Source organism: Hemitrygon akajei, chromosome 7, assembly GCF_048418815.1.
Source record: "Hemitrygon akajei chromosome 7, sHemAka1.3, whole genome shotgun sequence".
Lineage (NCBI taxonomy): Eukaryota > Metazoa > Chordata > Chondrichthyes > Myliobatiformes > Dasyatidae > Hemitrygon > Hemitrygon akajei.
In genome coordinates, this window is record NC_133130.1 from 16,127,068 (window position 1) to 16,147,280 (window position 20,213).

General features: G+C 42.9%; 1 protein-coding gene across 3 annotated transcripts in view; it reads right to left on the bottom strand.

The window, feature by feature from the left end:
- aig1 (androgen-induced 1 (H. sapiens)) overlaps positions 1 to 20,213 on the bottom strand; it is a 229,551-nt gene that overhangs the window by 181,858 nt on the left and 27,480 nt on the right. The window contains exon 2 of one of the 3 annotated variants that reach the window (XR_012099546.1): positions 10,362 to 10,426. The exons of the other annotated variants lie outside the window; for them this stretch is intronic. The gene's annotated coding sequence lies outside the window, so the exon portion shown is untranslated. The remainder of the gene's footprint in view (positions 1 to 10,361; positions 10,427 to 20,213) is intronic. 3 annotated transcript variants of the gene reach the window in all.

The following is a 20,213-nucleotide window of genomic DNA, read 5'->3' on the forward strand; positions in this document are numbered from 1 at the left end:
GCTTAGAAGTAGAATCAGATTTAAGACAAGAAGTCAAAGAAGTAGTTTTGTGAACTGTTTGCGGGATGCCACCATTGGATGCATTGCTCACTGGTGCCATCTTGAAGATATCTTTATTCCAAAACCTTAAACTTATGCTCCCTAATTGCATTACTTTTTATAGAAATTTATGTTTAGTTCATGTTTTCTTCTTGTGAATGCTGCTATCTGATACTACACACTCAATATTTTAAGAACAGCTTCTTTCCTGTGAATGGACTATGGAGCCATGTACACACCTCATTCTTTTTTTTCTTTTTTTTGTTCTCTTTTTGCACTACTTATATATATATATATATATATATATTTACTGTAATTCAGAGTTTTCATTATAATGTTCTGCTGCTTAACAAATTTCACACCATATGCTGTGATAATAAACCTGATTCTGATTCTGATTTGTGCAGTTGACTATAGATTTGACTTGTAATTTGACTGAAGTTTGAAGCTGATGCAGGAGACAGAATATATCCCCTTACCTCACCTCAGTGCCACATGGACAAATCCGTCTGAAGAGAAGCTGGGGAATAAACCCAGGATTGCATCTGCAAAGTTTCTGAATACTGTCACAGCCAAACAAAATCACATTCACAGGATTGACTTTATTCAGAGATCGGAAGATATGATGCTGATTCTGAAAGCTGGGCAGTGGCAATGCATTTCATATAATTATTTTGAACAGCAGTCAATCCAGACATTGGAAATTTGGAGAGGAGGGGACTTCAATCAGGTCCACTGCTTGAAAATAAAGGACAGCAGCAGGCCGCAGCAGTATAATAGAGCTTTGACAAGCACCCAATCCGGACATCAGAAATTTGGAGAAGAGGAGATTTCATTCAGGTCCACTGCCTGAAGATAAAAGGTAGCAAGGGGTCAAGGCAACAAAATAGAGCTTTGACCAGCACCTGATCGGCATCTGGGATTGATTAGTAAAAGCAAATTAAAGGAAGGCAGGGGCAAGCGTAGCGGCCATCGTTGGAGTGGACATAATCAGAGTGGTGACCTTGAGGCTTTTGCACTTCGAGGCTTCTGCAAAGAGATGCTTCAGTCAGAGAAAGCAAAAGAAAGAAAAGCTCAAATTTGTTTACATTTCTTCTTTGTATTTGCTCAACCAGGATAGTAGAGATATCAGGAAGTATAGTGCAATGCTGCTCATGCAGGGCATGGGAAGCTGTGAGATCTCCAGTGTCCCTGATGACTACAAGTGCGAGAAGTGCATCCAGCTGCAGCTTCTAACAAACCATATTAAGGAGTTGGAGCTGGAACTGGATGAACTCCGGTTCGTTCAGGAGGTTGAGGAGGTGATAGGTGAGACATATAGAGAGGGAGTCACACCCAAGGTGCAGGACACAGGAAACTGGGTGACAGGAAGGGGAAAGGGGTTAAGGAGCCAGTGCAAAGTACCCCTGTGACCATCCCCCTCAACAACAGGTATATCACTTCAGATACTGTTGGGGGGAATGACCTAACAGAGGAGAGTCACGGTGTTTGGGTCTCTGGTACTGAGTCTGCCTCTGTAACTCAGATGGGAAGGGGGAGAAGAGGCACACTGTGGTGATAGGGGATTCATTAGTTAGTGCAACGGACAGAAGGTTCTGTGGGGGAGAAGGAGTTTCTGGGATGGTATGTTGCCTCCTGGGTGTCAGGGTCTGGGATATCTCAGATCGAGTCCTCAGCATTCTCAAGTGAGAGGGTGAACAGCCAGAAGTCGTGGTCCATGTAGGTAGCAATAACATGGGTAGGATGAGTGACAAGGTTCTGCATAGGGAGTTCAAGGAGTTAGGTGCTAAGTTAAAGGGCAGAACCTCCAGGGTTGTGATCTCCAGAATGCTGCCCATGCATATGCAAGTGAGACCAGAACTAGGAATATTATATAGCTTAATACATGGCTAAGGACTTGGAAAGGTTAAAGATTTTTGGATCATTGGGCTCTCTTGCAGGGACGGTGGGACCCATACAAAAGGAACCTGACCTGAAGGGGGACTAACATCCTAGCAGGAAGGTTTGTGAACTAGGGTGCCAGGACAGTTAGTGGAGAGGTTGGGGAGGCTGATGTTGGTAAGACCTCAGGCAAAGTCAGGAATCCAAAGGTTGAGCATGGTGTGTTGAGCTACCTAAATTTCAACACAAGTAGTATTGTAGGAAAGGGAGATGATAGTGCTGAAGATGAGGTAGTTGGTATACAAACAGAAGCAATGTGTAGTGAGGGAAGGTGGTTGTTAGGGCAAAATTGCAGTCAATATGATGAGTTGCAATATCAAAGGTGGACAAAATCAAAAAGGGTGAATACAGAACTGAAGGTGTTGTACCTGAATACGTGCACTATATGGTATAAGGTCAATGAACTTGCAGCACAGTTACAGATTGGTAGGTATGATGTTGTAGGCATCACTGAATCATGGCTGAAAGATTATATCTGGGAGCTTAATGTTCAAGATTCTCACTGTATTGAAAGGAAGGCAGAAGGGGCAACGTTGCTCTGTTGGTTAAAAATGAAATCAAATCTTTAGAAAGAGGTGACCTAGGGTCAGAAGGTGTCGAATCTTATGGATAGAGCTAAGGAACTGCAAGAGTAAAAAGACACTGATGGGAGTTATTTCCAGATCCTCAAACAGTGGTAAAGATGTGCCCTAAAAATTACAACGGGAGACAGAAAATGCATGTCAAAAGGGCAATGTTGCAATAGTCATGGGGAACTTCCATATGCAGGTAGATTGGGAAAATCAGATCGGTGCTGGATTACAGGAGGGGGAATTTCTAGAGAGCCTACGAGATGGCTTTTTAGGCAGATCATGTTTGAGCCCACTGGAGGATGAGCTATTCTGGATTGTGTGTTGTGCAATGAACCAGAATTAATTAGAGAGCTTAAGGTAAAGGAACCCTTAGGAGTAGGTAGCCATAATATGATTGAGTTCACACTGAAATTTGAGAAGGAGAAGCTAAAGTCAGATGTATCAGGATTACAGTGAAATAAAGGGAATTACAGAGGCCTGAGAGATGAATTGGCCAAAATTGATTGGAAAAGAACATTGGCAGGGATGACGGCACAGCAGCAACGTTTGGAATTTCTGGAAGCTATTTGTAAGCCACAGGATGCATACATCCCAAAGAAGAAAAAGTATTCTAAAGGAAAGATGACACAACTGTGGCTAACAAGAGAAGTCAAAACCAACATAAAAACCAAAATGAGGGCATATAATAGAACAAAAATTAATAGGAAGTTAGAGGATTGGGAAACTTTTAAAAAGCAACAGAAGGCAACTAAAAAGTCATTAAGAAGGAAAAGATGGTACTTGAATGTAAACTAGCTGATAATATTAAAGAGGATAACAAAAGTTTCTTCAGATACATGAAGTGTAAAAGAGAGACAAGAGTCGATATCAGACTGCTGGAAAACGATACTGGAGAGGTAGTAATGGGTGACAAAGAAATGGTGGATTAACCAAATAAGTATTTTGCGTCAGTCTTCACTATGGAAGACACTAGCAGAATGGAGGAAGTTCCAGGTGTCAGGGGTCATGAAGTGTGTGAAATTACAACAACGAAGGAGAAGGTTCTTGGGAAATTGAAAGGTCTGAAGGTAGATAAGTCATGTGAACCAGACGGTGTACGTCCCAGAGTTCTGAAAGAGGTGGCTGAGGTGATCGTGGAGGTGTTAGTAATGATCATTCAAGAATCTCTGGATTCTGAGATGGTTACGAAAGACTGGAAAATTATTAACATCATTCCACTCTTCAAGAAGGGAGATAGGCAGAAGGAAGGAAACTATAGGCCAGTTAGTCTAACCTCAGTGGTTAGGAAGATGTTGAAGTCAATTATTAAGGATGAGGTCTCTGAGTACTTGGAGGCACTTGGTAAAATAGGTCATGGTCAACATGGTTTCCTCAAGGGAAAATCTTGTCTGACATATCTTTTGGAATTCTTTGAAGCATTAACAAGCAGGATAGACAAAAGTGAATCAGTTAATGTTGTGTACTTAGATCTTCGGAGAGCCTTTTACAAGGTGCAACATATGAGACTGCTTACCAAGCTACAAGTCCTTGGTATTACAAGAAAGATTCTTGCATGGATAGAACATGGCTGATTGGCAGGAGGCAAAGAATGGAAATAAAGGGAGCCTCTTCTGGCTGGTCATTCTACAAATTCTCTCTCAAGGGAAATTACAATGGCATGAGAGGGGAACTGGTCAAAGTTGCCCGGAAAAGGACATTTTCAGAAAGGACAACAGAACAGCAATGGCTGGAGTTGCTGCGAAAAATGAGGGAAGTGCAAAACAAATAAACTCCAAATAAGAAGAAATTCTCAAAGGCAAGAAGGACACTACCATGGCTGACAAGTGAAGTCAGAACTAAAGTAAAAGCAAAAGAGAGGGCATACAAGGAAGCCAGAGCTAGTGGGAAGATAGAGGATTGGGAAGCTTTTAAAAAATTGCAGAAGGAAACTAAGGAGGTCATCAGGAAGGAAAAGATGAATTATGAAAGGAAGCTGGCGACTAATATCAAAGAAGATACTAAAAGCTTTTTTAAGCATATAAAGGGTAAAAGAGAGTCGAGGGTAGATATAGAATCAATACAAAATGATGCTGGAGATACTCTAATGAGAGATGTAGAGATGGCAGAGGAACGCAATGCGTATTTTGCATCAGTCTTCACAGTGGAAGACATCTGCAGTATACCGGACATTCAAGAGTGTCAAGGAAGTGAAGTTTGTGCAGTGAAAATTAAGACTGAGAAGGTGCTCAGGAAGCTTAATGGTCTGAGGGTGGATAAATCTCCTGGTCCTGATGGAATGCATCCTTGGGTTCTGAAGGAAGTAGATGGACAGATTGCGGAGGCGTTAACAATGATCTTTCATGAATCGATAGATTCTAGCATTTTACCGGATGACTAGAAAATTGCAAATGTTACTCCGCTATTTAAGAAGGGTGGGAGGCAGCAAAAAGGAAACTATAAACCTGTTAGACTGATGTCAGTGGTTGGGAAGTTGTTGGAATTGATTGTTAGGGCTGAGGTTACAGAGTACCTGGAGACACATGACAAGGTAGGCCAAAGCCAGTATAGTTTCCTGAAAGGAAAATCCTGCCTGACAAACCTACTGTAATTCTTTAAGGAAACTACAAGAAGGGTAGACGAAGGAGATGTAGCAGATGTGATGTACTTGGATTTTCAGAAGGCCTTTGACATGGTGTCGCACATGAGGCTGCTTAACAAGATAAGAGCCCATGGAATTACAGGGGAGTTACTAACGTGGGTGGAGCATTGGCTGATCGGCAGAAAACAGAGAGTAGGAATAAAGGGATCCTATTCTGGCTGGGTGCCGGTTACCAGTGGAGTTCCACAGGGTTCGGTGTTAGGACTGCTGCTTTTTACAACGTATTTCAATCATTTGGACTACAGTGTTAATGGATTTATGGCTAAATTTGCCAATGATACAAAAGATAGGTGGAGGAACAGGTAGTGTTGAGGAAACAGAGAGCTTGCAGAGTGACTTAGATTGTTTTGGAGAATGGGCAAAGAAGTGGCAAATGAAATACAATGTTGGAAAGTGTATGGTCATGCACTTTGGTGGAAGAAATAAACGGGCAGATTATTATTTAGATGGGGAGAGAATTCAAAATGCAGAGATGCAAAAGGACTTAGGAGTCCTTGTGCAGGATACCCGAAAGGTTAACTTCCATGTTGAGTTGGTAATGAAGAAGGCAAGTGCAATGTTGGCATTAATTTCTAGAGATATAGAGTATATGAGCAGGGATTTGATGTTGAGGCTCTATAAGGCACTCGTGAGACCGCACTTCAAGTACTGTGTGCAGTTTTGGGCTCCTTATTTTAGAAAAGATATACTGACATTGGAGAGGGTTCAGAGAAGGTTCACAAGAATGATTCCAGGAATGAAAGGGTTACTGTATGAGGAACATCTGGCAGCTCCTGGGCTGTATTCCTTGGAGTTCAGGAGAATGAGGGGGGATCTCATAAAAACATTCCAAATGTTAAAAGGTCTGAACAGATTAGATATGGCAAAGTTATTTCCCATGGTAGGGGATTCTAGGACAAGAGGGTACGACTTCTGGATTGAAGGACGCCCTTTTAAACTGAGATGCAGAGAAATTACTTTAGTCAGAGGGTGGTAAATCTGTGGAATTTGTTGCCCCGAGTGGCTGTGGAGGCCAAGTCATTGGGTGTATTTAAGGCAGAGATAGGTAGATTCTTGATTAACCAGGGCATCAAAGGGTATGGGGTGAAGGCAGGGGAGTGGGGATGACTGGAAGAATTGGATCAGCCCATGATTGAATGGTGGAGCAGACTTGATGGGCTGAATAGTCTACTGCTGCTCCTATATCTTATGGCTGCTGATGACTAGTGGTGTTCCACAAGGGTCTGCGTTGGGACTGATTCTTTTTATGTTACCTATCAATGATTCGGTTGATGATTTTGTTACAAAGTTTGCAGATGATATGAGGATATGTAAGGGGCAGGTAGGTTTGAGGAAGTAGAGAGACTACAGAAAGACTTAGGCAAAGAAATGGCAGATGGAATACAGTGTTCAGAAGTGTATGGTCATGCATTTGGTAGAAGAAATAAAAGGGTTGAATATTTTCTAAGTGGAGAGAAAATACAAAAAAAAACTGAGGTGCAAAGGGACATAGGAGTCCTTGTACAGGATTCCCTAAAGGTTCATTTGCAATTTGAGTCTGTGGTGAGGAAGGCAAATGCAATGTTAGCATTCATTTCAAGAGGACGAGAATATAAAAGCAAGGATGGAATGTTACTTCAAAAGAATCCTATCAACACTTGTGTGCTGCACCAGCACAACCTTGGACTGGGTTGGTTGCTGATGCAAATAACTCATTGTCATCCAGATGAAAAACACTGATCCCATTGCCAACAAAAGCTGTTGCTTCCAATCTATTGCTCTGCCTGGCAGCCTAGTTCATTCTTTCCCATAACTTTTCTTTGCAATATGACTGTTTCTTTCTGCAAATCTTAACACATTGCGCTAAAAGCAGCAGATAATTTGCTCCTGCGGAACTTATATTTCCTTCTACAGTTCCAACTCTCCACTGTCTGTGGCTTGTTTTAAGATTCAAGATTGTTTAGTGTCATTTCCTGTGTAAGGAGAACAAAATAATTGTTACTCCCCTTCCAATGCAATACAAAAATGACACAAAAGGTAAAGAACACAATAATTATATTAATAAACACACAATAAATATGAATTCACAAAATAGTTTATATACATTCATTGTATGTCCATAGAGTGGCTGTACATAAGGTGACTGATGGGAAATAATAAAGTAGTGGTGGAGTTAGTGGGTGGAGGTGTTGATCAGCCTTACTGCTTGGGGAAAGAAACTTTTTGAGTCTGGTGGTCTTGGCAGGGATGCTAAATAGCCTCCTCCCTGAGGGGAGTGGGACAAACAGTCCATAAGCAGGGTTGGTGGGACCCTTACTGATGTTACTGGCTCTTTTCTAGCACCTTTCTGTATATATGTTTTTGATGCCACATCTCTCTCAGAAGCAGATTTTTTATTCCAGAACTAATGAGATGTCCTCCTTCTTCAAAGAAAGGGCTTTCCTTCCTCCATCATCAATGCTGCCCTCACCCACGTCTCTTCCATTTCACGCATGCCTGCCCTCACCCCTTCTCCCACCACACTGCCAGGGATTGGGTTCCTCTTGTCCTCACCTATCACCCCATCAGCTTCCATGTCAAGCACATAATTCTCCATAAATTCTGCCATCTCCAATGGAATCCCACCACCAAGCAGATCTCTCATTCCCCCCCAATTTCTGCTTTCTGCAAGGATCATTTCTTACATGACTCCCTTGTCCATTCATCCCTCCCCACTGATCTCCTTCTTGGCACTAATCCTTGCAAGCAGAACAAGTGCCACACCGGTCCCTACACCTCCTCCCTCACTACCATCAGGGTACCTGTGACTCTGTTGGGGTCATCTACTGCACCCGGTGCTCCCAGTGTGGCCTCCTGTATATCGATGAGACCCGACGTAGATTGCAAGACCGCTTCTCCGAGCACCTATGCTCCATCCGCCAGATAGAAGCGGGACGTCCCAGTGGCCACCCATGTCAATTCCACTTCCCATTCCCATTCCAACATGTCAGTTCGTGGTCTCTTCGATGAAGCCACACTCAGGTTGGAGGAGCAACGCCTTATATTTCGTCTTGGCAGCCTCCAACCTGATGGCATGGACATTGATTTCTCGAACTTTCAATAATTGCCCCCACTCTTTTGCTTCACCATTGCCCATTCTATTTTCCTCTCTCACCTTATCTCCTTACCTGCCCATCACCTCCCTGTGGTGCTCCTCCCCCTTCCCTTTCTTCCAGGGCCTCTGTCCTCTCCTATCCGATTCCCTCTTCTCCAGCCCTTTATCCCTTTCACCAATCGACTTCCCAGCTCTTTACTTCACCCCTCCCCCTCTCCCAGTTTCACCTATCACCTACTACCTTGTACATTTTCCTTTTCTCCCCCACCTTCTTTCTCTGACTTCCTTGCAGTCTCTTTTTACAATCTCTTTTCTCCAGTCCTGAAGAAGGGTCTCAGCCTGAAACGTCGACTATGCCTTTTTCCATGGATGCTGCTTGGCCTGCTGAGTTCCTCCAGCATTTTGTGTGTGATGCTTGGATTTCCAGCATCTGCAGGTTTTTCTCTTGTTTGTGGTACAGCAGGATGTAGGTCACTTGACAAGTTAGGTACAGCATTGGCAGATGGAATATAATAGCATGTGCAAGATGAAGCACTTTGGGAAGTCAAATTGGTGTAGGACAAATGTCCGAACTGGTGGGGCACTGAGGATTATTCGTGGATAGAGAGACCAAGGAATCCATCAAGAATCTATCAACCTCTGCTTTAAATATACCCAATGACTTGGCTTCCACAGCTATCTGTGGCAATGAACGCCACAGATTCACCTTCCTCTTGCTAAGGGAATTCCTCCTCATCTCTGTTATAAAGGGATATCCTTGTATTCTGAGGCTGTGCCTCTGAATTCTGTTTCTAGAATCCCACACTATAGGAACTTTCCTCTTCACATCCACTCTATCTAGGCCTTTAAGTATTCAATAGGTTTCAATGAGATCCCCCTCATTCTTCTAATCTCCAGTGATTCCAATGAGTATAGGCCCAGAGCCATTAAATACTCCTTATACATCAGCCCTTTCATTCCTGGAATCATTCTTGTGAGGCTCCTTTGAACCTTCTCCAATGACAGCACATAATTTCTTATATAAGTGGTCTAAAACTGCTCACAGTACTCCAAGTGTAGTCTGACAAATGCCTTATGAAACCTCAGCATTACATCCTTGAATAGAATGCTGTCATTGTATTTGCCTTCCTTACTATCGACTCAACCGTGCAGGAGAGAGGTGCCGGGGTTTGTGCCTCCACCAGAGTGCTGGTGGTGATGTGGACAGTATCCATGTTGGAGTCAGTGCCACCCTCCAGTGTTCACTCGGCAGAAGTCAAGATGTATTGTGTTCGACCTTAGAATGCTGCAACATTCAGTGAGTTAGGGACTTGGACTATATCCTTTTGCGTGTGTGACTGTATTTTGCGACTGTTTTATGCGTGCTGGGTATGCCATGTGCTGTGGCTGACTGTATGACAAACACTGGGACTGGTGGGCCACGAGAGAGCACTCATGAACAAAGTCAATAGGTGGGTGTGGAAAGGATGGCTGACTGTTGAAGTTGTGTCTTGCACCTTGGCCCCAGAGTAATGCTGCTTTATTTGGTGTGTTCAAGGCTATTCAAGTATGGCTGTGCAGGGTAATGTGATGGGTGAAAGATAACACATATTGTTCACATTAGAAACTGTTCTACATAATTCACAAACACCGTCATTGAGTTGATGTGTTCATTTTCAGAGATGGTGTCTGATGTAGTGACGTCAGTGTAAGGCGACTGCTGTTGGTCTGTTTGTAATGGAAGTATAGAGCTGTGGCTTTAGTTAAGCAGATAAAACAACTCTTGCATGTTATATTCACAAAATCCTATATGGTGACCCCAATGTTCTTGGATGATTTCAGAGTTACTCACTGACATGTCGACCAGTGCAGTAGCTTTGAAGCTATTGGAGTTTTGGGAACAGCACACAACCATGTGGCTTGCACAGCCAGAAGCCCAGTTCTCACTGCCACATGTCTTATTCACAAAATGCTACAGCTGGATGGCAATCATGGGCTTGAATTCGAACTAGCCTGTGGTAAGCTGTTGTCCCATTGACCAGCATCTGGACCATCACCCTGTATTCTGCTTCCAACTATCTACTAATCCAAACTTCTCTTAATTCAAAACGCCACTCACCACTTCAGTTGGCAGCTTATTCCTCCCTTGTAACACTCCCTGGATGATTCCATTCTTGGGAGAGTCTAGGATCAGAGGGCACAGTCTCAGAATACAAATATGTCCCTTTAGAACAGAGATGAGCAGGAATTTCTTCAGCCAGAGTGGTGAATGATAATTTCCTGATTAGTAAGGGCATTAAAAGTGAATAGGAGAAGACAAGAGAATGGGGTTAAGAGGGAGAATAAATCAGCCACAATGGAATCATGGAAAAGACTTGATGGACCGAATGGCCCAATTCTGCTCCTATGTCATATGGTCTTCATTCCAGCACCTGCAGAATCTCTTGCATTTGTATATTTATGCTTCTTATTTTAACTTGTAGCATTTTTCACATATTGCACTGTAATTCTGCTGTAAAACAACAAATTTCATGACATACTGTATGTATCTCAACGATAATATGTTCAAGAATAAGTTCAGTTTATTGTTATTCAACCATTCACATGTATACCACGAAATGAAACAACATTCCTCTGGACAAAGGGGCACAACACAGTACATATAACTCACACACAACACATAAAGTAATATTACCTCTAGTAAATTAACAAATAATAAGGTGTATTCACAACACAAGTTAAAAAGTAAACGGTATAACGCTACTAGTGCTTCATACATGATCACTCCTGGGTGGTTTCAGGGAGTTCACAGTCTCATGGCCTGAGGGAAGAAGCTGTTTCCGATCCAAATATTTCTTGTCCTAATTATACCTCCTACCTAACGGTAAGAGTTAAAGAGATTGTTGGACAAATAGGAGGGATCATTGACGACGCTAAAGGCCCTGTGAATGCAGCACCCCTGATAAATATCTTGATGGGTGGAAGAGAGACCCCAATGATTCCCTCAGCAGTCCTCGCAATACTTTGTAGGGACTTGCAGTCAGATTCCTTGCAATTCCCCTACCGGACAGTGATGCAGCTGGTTAGGGCACTCTCAATGGTGCACCTGTAAGAACTAGTTAGACTGGGGGGGGGGGGGGGCGCAGATGGGGGAGGGTGCTGAGGAAGTGGAGGCATTGCTGTGCTTCCTTGAGCAAAGGGCTGGTGTTGAGGGATCTGATTCTGAGAATTGAATGCAATACTCCAGTCTCAGCTTATCAGACGTTTATAAATTTGCAAAATAACCTCCTAACTCTTGATCTTAATGCTTCAACTAATAAAGGCCAGCATGCCATAAATACAAGCTAGCCAGCATCCGTCAAAATAGAAATAGAGTTCATGTTGCGGTTTGAAGAGTCTATAAAATTCTCCGGCCTGAACTTCATGTGGTTACTTGATTTTACTTTAAATAAAAGTTTATTCCCTTCTGTACCAAATCTCCACTGTGCTCATTATTAAGGAAGAATTGATAGAAATGGTCTCAGTGATCAATCAGTGGCCACTTTATTAGGTATAGAAGTGAAACCTGGTGTGGTCCCCTGTTGCTGTAGCCTGTCATTTTCAAGGTTTAACATTTGAACCTTGAAATACCTATATTTCACTATACCTATTGCAGAAGTTAATGAAAATAATGCATCCAATCAGCCAATCATGGTGCCAGAAACTCAATGCATTAAAGCATGCTGACATGGTCAAGAGGTTCAGTTGTTGTTCTGACCAAATATCAGAATGGGAAAGAAATATGACCTAAGGGACTTTGACCATGGAATGATTGTTGGTGCCGGACCAGAAAACTGCTGATCTTCTGAGATTTTCACACACAACAGTATCTAGAGTTTATCGAGAATGGTGTGAAAAACAAAAAAATATCCAGTGAGTGACAGTTCTATGGGTGAAAACACCTTGTTAATAAGAGAGGGTGGAGGAGAACGGCCAGACCGGTTCAATCTGTCAGGAATGCAACAGTAACTCAAATATCCACGCGTTACTGCAGTGGTGTACAGAAGTACAAAAGGTGTACAACTGGTGTACAATATGAGAAATAGAAGGAGGGGACACAGGGGGAGGTAATTGGCAGCTGAGAAGAAGTGAAGGATTGGAGTAGGGAGTAGACAATACAGGAAGGGAGGGAGCAGGGAAAATACGTTCACCAGAAGGAGAAATCGATATTCATGTCATCATGTTGGGTTCTTTATCTTATTTTGTGTTCTTTACGTATTTATATTTATTTAATTATTATTATTTATTTTATTATTATTATTTGTTTTCCCTTATTGTGATTTTTGTGCTGCATCGGGTCTGGAGTAACCATTATTTCATTCTCCTTTACACTTGTGTACTGGAAACAACATTAAACAATCTCGAATCTTCTGCTCTTTTCATGTTTAACAATTTTAGGCAAATACATTGCACAATTTTGAAGGGAATTTGTTTCAAGCTTTTAAACCCTCAGGCATTACAAAACAATCTCCTTTCTGTCCACCTCTCCTTGCTGCCTATGAAGCTAGAAATTTAATGCACGATACATTTCAACAGGATGATTAATAAATATTCTGAAAAACAGGGGAAACCAGAATCAGTGTCTGGAGACTCCAATGGTCACGGCTGCCAAAGGCAAAGAGGCAGTTGTTTATTTATAGATAACAAGGCTGTTTCCCATTATCCAGCTAATTCATAATCCAATTTACCACTGTACCATGGATCCCAGGAGATTTTGTTCTAAAGTCTTTAGTCATGGGCAGCAGATGTTTTCTGGAAGTCAACCACATTATTTTCATCCACTAACTACATTACGTTCTCAGAGTTTCAACATTTGGGTAAGGAGCAGCTAGCCTTTTGTAAATTCCTGGTGCAGAAGTACATCTGGGTAGCTTCATTAAAGCAGCCTCCGTTGTGACTGTCCAGATTAGCCTGAGCTTCATTTGTCACACATACATCAAAACAAACAGAGAAATGCATCGTTTTGTGTCAGTCTGAGGATGTGCTGGGGGCAGCCTGCAAGTCTCGCCATGCTTCCGGAGCTAACATAGCGTGCCCAAAACCTACCAACTCTAGCCCGGATACTTCGTCATTGGAATATGGGAGGAATCCAGAGCACCCGAAGCATATTCACGCAGTCGCAATGAGAACATACAAACACTGATTGGTGATTGCTGGCACAGTACTATAATCACCTGAGTCGGGTATGATGTTCTCCTAAGACCATAAGACATAGGAGCAGAATTTGGCCATTCAGCTCATTGAGTCTGCTCCGCCATTCCATCATGGCTGATCCCGGATCCCAACTCAACCTCATACACCTGCCATCTCACCATGTCCTTTGATGCCCCGACCAGTCAGGAAACTATTAACTTCTACTTTAAGTATATCCACGGACTTGGTCTTCACCACAGACTGTGGCAGAAAATTCCACAGATTCACTACTCTCTGGCTAAAAAAAAATTCTCCTTACCTCTGTTCTAAAAGATCGCTCCTCAGTTTTGAGGCTGTGCCCTCTAGTTCTGGACTCTCCCACCATAGGAACTATCCTTTCCACATCCACCATATCTAGTGCTTTCAGCATTCCATAGGTTCCAATCAGATCCCTTCACATCCTTCTAAATCTCAGTGAGTACAGGTTCAGAGTTTCCAAAGGCTCATCATATGTTAACCCCTTCATTCCCAGAATCATCCTCATGAACCTCCTTTGGACACTTTCCAATGATAACACATCCTTTCTGAGATTTGGGACCCAAAATTGTCGATAATACTCCAAGTGTGGCCTGGCTAGTGTCTTATAAAACCTCAGCATTATCTCCTTGCTTTTATATTCTATTCCTCTTGAAATAGTTGCCAACATTGCATTTGCTTTCTTTGCCACAGACCCAACTTGCAAATTAATCTTTTTGAAATCTTGCACAGGGACTTCTAAGTCCCTTTGCACCTCTAATGTTTGAATTTTCTCCCCATTTACGTCATAGTCTGCACTATTATTCCTTTTACCAGAATGCATTATCATACATTTACCAACACTGTATTCCATCTGCCACTTCTTTGCCCAGTCTTCCAATTTGACTAAGTCCTGCTGCAATCGCATTGCTTTCTCAGCACTACCTATCCCTCCACCCCTGTTCGTGTCATCCACAAATCTTGTCACAAAGCCATCAATTCCATTATCCAAATCACTGACAAACAATGTAAGAAGTCCCAATACTGACCCCTGAGGAACACCACTAGTCACTGGCAGGCAACCAGAAAAGGTCCCCTTTATCCCCACTCACTGCCTCCTACCTGTCAGCAATTCCTCTATCCATTCCTGTAAAACCATAGGATTTCATCTTGTTAAGCAGCCTAATGTGCAGCGCCTTATCAAATGCCTACTGAACATCCAATTAATTGACATCTACTGCCTCTCCTTTGTCCACCCTGCTTGTTACTTCCTCGAAGAGCTCTAACACATTTGTCAGGCATGTTTTCCCTTTACAGACACAATGCAGACTTTGACTTATTTTGTCATCAGTCTCCAAGTACCCTGAAACCTCATCTTAGTAATAGACTCCAACACTTTCCCAACCACTGAGGTTAGGCTAACTGGCCTATAATTTTCTCCTTTCTTCCCTTCTTAAAGAGTGGAGTGACATTTGCAATTCTCCAGTTCTCCAGGACCATGCCAGAATCAAGTGATGTTTGAAAGATCGTGACCAATGCATCCATTATCTCTTCAGCAACCTCTCTCAGGACTCCGGGATGTAGTCCATCTGGTCCGGGTGACTAATCCACGTTAGGACCATTGAGTTTGCTTAGCACTTTTTCCTTAGTAAAAGCAAAGGCACTCACTCCTGTTCCCTGACACTCACAGACCTCTGGCACACTGCTAGTGTCTTCCACAATAAAGACTGAAGCAAAGCACCCATTTCTTTGTCCCCATTACTACCTCACCAGCATCATTTTCCAGAGTTCCAATATCAATTCTCACCTCCCTTTTACTCTTAATAACTGCAAAATCTTTTTGTATCCTGCTTTATATTATTGGCTAGTTTATCCTCAATCTTCATCCTTTCCCTTCTTATAGCTTCTTTTTAGTTGCCTTTTGTTGGATCTTAAAAGCTTCCCAATCATCCTACTTTCCTTCTCACTTTTGCTAACTTATATGCCCTTTCCTTGGCTTTTATGCAGTCCTTAATCTCCCTTGTCAGCCACATTTGTCTGCCCCTGCCATTTGAGAACTTCTTCTTCTGTGAGACATATCTATCCTGCACCTTGTGAACTATTCCCAAAATCTTCAGCCATCTGTGCTCCGCCATTGTCTTTGCCAGTATCCTCTTCTAATCCACCTGGGCAACCTCCTCTCTCATGCCTCTGTAATTCCCTATATTCCATTGTTTGGCTATTAATGGGTCTTCAGATGGCTGTAAAGGGCAACCACCGTGCAGTCCTCGACAGATCAGGATCAGGGTCCAGTGGTATGGAGTGTAAGATGACTCAGGACTCTTCACCACCAGCAGCCTTCCACTGTCTTTACTGCTTTTGTGATGTGCAATCATCTGGCACCAGCTGCACTGCTTACGTCTTGGTGGGATTGTTCTTTATCTGGATGCTCTCCCTTGATCTTATCATGATGGGTAACCCTGCCAGGAATTAAGTGCCAGATGGCTAAACTCCAGACGCATTACTTTTGGGATCTCAGGAACTCATAATTATGTCATGTTGCCCTCTGTAGAGTTATAGCCATCAGTCAACCATCTGTGATATTGGTGCAGTTTGTTTTTTGGTTTAATCTCTATATTTCTTTTTCTCAACTGGGAGTGGTGGGCATGTCCATCCTGATCCACTGGGCACAACTTCCTGCTCTGTATTTTGCAACTTCTTCACCCTTCTGTCCATATTCTCACTCTCTAACTGCATCCAAACACTAATTGGCCAGATGACTCTGTTTGCTCTCATAGGATGCCAGCAGAAGTGATGGATGTGGCATTGATTGCAACATTTCAGAGAAGTTTGGATATGTATATAGAATTGCAGGGGTATAGAGGGCTATGGTCCAGGAGCAGGTTGATAGGACTAGGCAGAATAATAGTTTGGCATGAAGTAGATGGGCAGAAGGGCCTGTTTCTATGTTGTAGTGCTCTGTGACTCTATGACTTTAATGCAAGATAATTACGTAAAGGTCTGCAGAGTGCAATTTATTTTGAAGTAGAGCCATGATAGTGCAGTAGGAAATTCCATTAGTTCTCAGCAAGATAGCCTCTGGATAAATCTGCTCTGCCTGTGACAGCAGGGAAATAAATGTGCATGCCCCCTGGCCAAGCCAGGAAATCATCTTGTGGAGGATTTTGGTGAGTCCGGGCTTGCAGATGTGACGTGTCTTTAGATAATGTCAAGACAGTAGTGAACATCTATCGTTCAGCTTGGCAGAACTCCAGCTTTAGATTGTCACCTTTTGCCCTTGCATCCTGGCATCCATCTGTAAAGACAAGAGATTCTACAGATGCTGAAAATCCAGAGCAACACACACAAAATGCTGGAGGAACTCAGCAGATCAGGAAACATCTATGGAAAGGAAGAAACAGTCGACATTTCAAGCCAAGACCCTTCATCAGGACTGAAAATGAAGGGGGAAGATTGCAAAATAAAAAAGTTGGAGGGGAGAAAGTGGACAAGCTTCAAGTTAACATGCACAAAATTCTGGAGGAACTCAGCAGGCCAGGCAGCATCAATAGAAAAGAATAAACAGTCGACGTTTCGGGCCGAGACCCTTCATCAGGACTGGAAGCTAGATAATGATAGGTGAAGCCAGGTGGGTGGGAAAGGAAAGAGCTGGAGAAGAACGAATCTGCTAAGGCAGTAGGGTGGACCATGGGAGAGAGAGCAGAAGAGGGGCACCAGGGGGAGGTGATAGGCAGGTGAGGAGAAGAGGTAAGAGACCAGACTGGGGAATTGAAGAAGTGGGAAGTGGGAGGGGAAAAAGTTTCTCATTTGTTAATGCTAGTTACTCTGCACTTTCAAGGTGGAGTCCTTTATTTTTTATTATTTTTATATTAACAAAACAATATTCTGATTAATAAACTCTTTTCAGGCTTCTAGCCAGGTGCAGGTATTGACTATAACTGATGTTCCGACAACAAACTCTGCCACCTTCATCAGGGACGATCAGGGAAGATGGCAGCGTTTGTCATCTAAACATCAATTATAATCAATACCTGCACCCAGCTGGAAGCCCAGGAAGAGTTTACTCGTCATATACGCCAGGAAAGCACTGGATCTTTTTTCAATATTCTGACTCTAATGTGCGAGCTCTGAAATATTTTCTCCAACCAAGTCTGAACATAAAATGGTGAATTAGTGAGGTCCATGCCTAAAGTAGGCTGCGTGTCTGTGGAATAGCACACACAACATACTGGAGGGAAATCAGCAGGTCAGGCATCATCTAATGGAGAGGAATAAAGAGTCTGACATTTCAGGCCGAGACCCTTCATCAGGACTGGAAGAAAGAAGCTGGCTTTTGTGTGTGTTACTCTGGATTTCCAGCATCTGCAGAATCTCTTACATGTATGTGCCACTGCACAGGATTGGAAATATCTGCAGATGGTGTGAACTCAGCAAGCTCCATCACGGGCCCTAGCTGCCTCACCTTCAAGGTTATCTTCAAAAGGTGGTGCCTTAAAAAGAAGGCATCCATCATTAAAGACTCTGACCATCCAAAACATGCCCCCTTTGCATTATTGCCATCAGGGAGGAGGTACAGGAACCCAAGGATGAACCCTCAACATTTTAGGAACAGCTTCTTCCTCAGATTTTTGTTCTATGTTCTTTTATCTCTGCTTCTGATCCAAAGCCCTTCCAGCCCACTGTCATGCAGTTTCATTCCTCAACTCCACCTCTTTCCATCTGCCTATCAGCCACACACAGCCTGAGGAGTCTCCTAACTCCTTCCTCAACTGGTTACATCTCCCTATCATCCCTCCTTTATCTGGTTCCCCTTGTCATCTTCATATTTTATCAGATTCCAGCAGCTGAATCGCCTTCTGATTCCACAACATCCTCCATCCACTGTCTTCATCACCACCCTTCACTCCATCCACCTGAGTCCATCTGTTCATCATCTCCTTCCTCACATGCTTCTACCTTTCAGCCCTCTTCCTTTACCAGCTCACTCATGATGGAGGGTCTCGACTCAAAGTGTCGGCCATCTCTCTGCCTTCACAGGTGCTGCCTGATCCATCGAGTTACTCCAGCAGTTCCTTTTCATCAGTCTATCCATATATGCTTTGTCAATTATATATGGACAAGTGTTCCAAAATAGAACACAGGAACAGGCCCTTCAGGCCACACTGACAGACAGACAGACAGACAGACATACTTTATTGATACCGAGGGAAATTGGGTTTTGTTACAGTCAGTCCAACCAAGTATAGTGTAGAAATATAGCAATATAAAACTATAAATAATTAAATAATAATAAGTAAATTATGACAAGTGGAAATAAGTCCAGGACCAGCCTATTGGGTCAGGGTGCCTGACACTCCAAGGGAGGAGTTGTAAAGTTTGATGGCCACAGGCAGGAATGACTTCCTATGACACTCTGTGTTGCATCTCGGTGGAATGAGTCTCTGGCTGAATGTACTCCTGTGCCTAACCAATACATTATGGAGTGGATGGGAGGCATTGTCCAAGATGGCATGCAACTTGGACAGAATCCTCTTTTCAGACACCACCGTCAGAGAGTCCAGTTCCACCCCCACAGCATCACTGGCCTTACGAATGAGTTTGTTGATTCTGTTGGTGTCTGCTACCCTCAGCCTGCTGCCCCAGCACACAACAACAAACATGATAGCACTGGCCACCACAGACTTGTAGAACATCCTCAGCATCGTCCAGCAGATGTTAAAGGACCTCAGTCTCCTCAGGAAGTAGAAATGGCTCTGACCCTTCTTGTAGACAGCCTCAATATTCTTTGACCAGTCTGGTTTATTGTCTGTTCGTATCCCTAGGTATTTGTAATCCTCCACCATGTAAAACACTGACACCTTGAATGGAAATAGGGGTCACCGGTGCCTTAGCCCTCCTCAGGTCCACCACCAGCTCCTTGAACTAATAATTAGCATTATTAGTTCAGCTGTTGTGCTGAACTAATAACGTTAATGTCAGAACAGCATCTTCCCCTGTGCCATCAGATTTCTGAACTGACAAAGAAACCATGAACTGTTTTTGGGTTTTTTTTGCTCCACATTTAATATATGTTTTCATTGTAATTTATAATATATTTTGTATATTACAATTTGCTGCTACCACAAACAGTGAATTTCACAACGTATGTCAATTATAATGAACCTGACTTTGATTCTGATTCATCACTTCTGCCTGTACCTGGTCCATTTCCCTTCCTACCCTGCATAGCATGTGCCCATGAGCTTCAAAGATTCAAAGTACATTTATTATCAAAGTACGTATGTGGCCTACAACCCTGGGGTTCATCTTTTCATTGACAGCCGTGAAATAAAGAAATACCCTGGAGCACGGTTAAGAAAACAAACATCTAACACGCAAAAAAAATAGAACAAATCATGCAAACGGCAAAAAGCACAGGATATAAAACACCAGATCACATTGAAACAATATAGGTCGTTTCTGTTTAGTTCAGTTGAGTTCAATTTAGTGCCATGTCATTGGTTGACTGCAGGCCACAGAGCCAGTCCAACCGGATCAAAATCACACAAAACGGCAATGAAAAAAGGATTAGCCAGAAACCGGAAACACATATCACATGAACTGTAGGGTCTATTCCACAAACCGCATTGATTAAAACTTGCCCAAGTCCCAAGACGTTGGCTCTATCCTCTGGTAGCATCGGTCGAGAGGGAGAGAGAGAGAGACATAGTACCTCTATTGTATTTGCCTCCACCACCGCCCCTGGCAACACATTCCAGGCATCCACCAGCCGCTGGGTAAAATC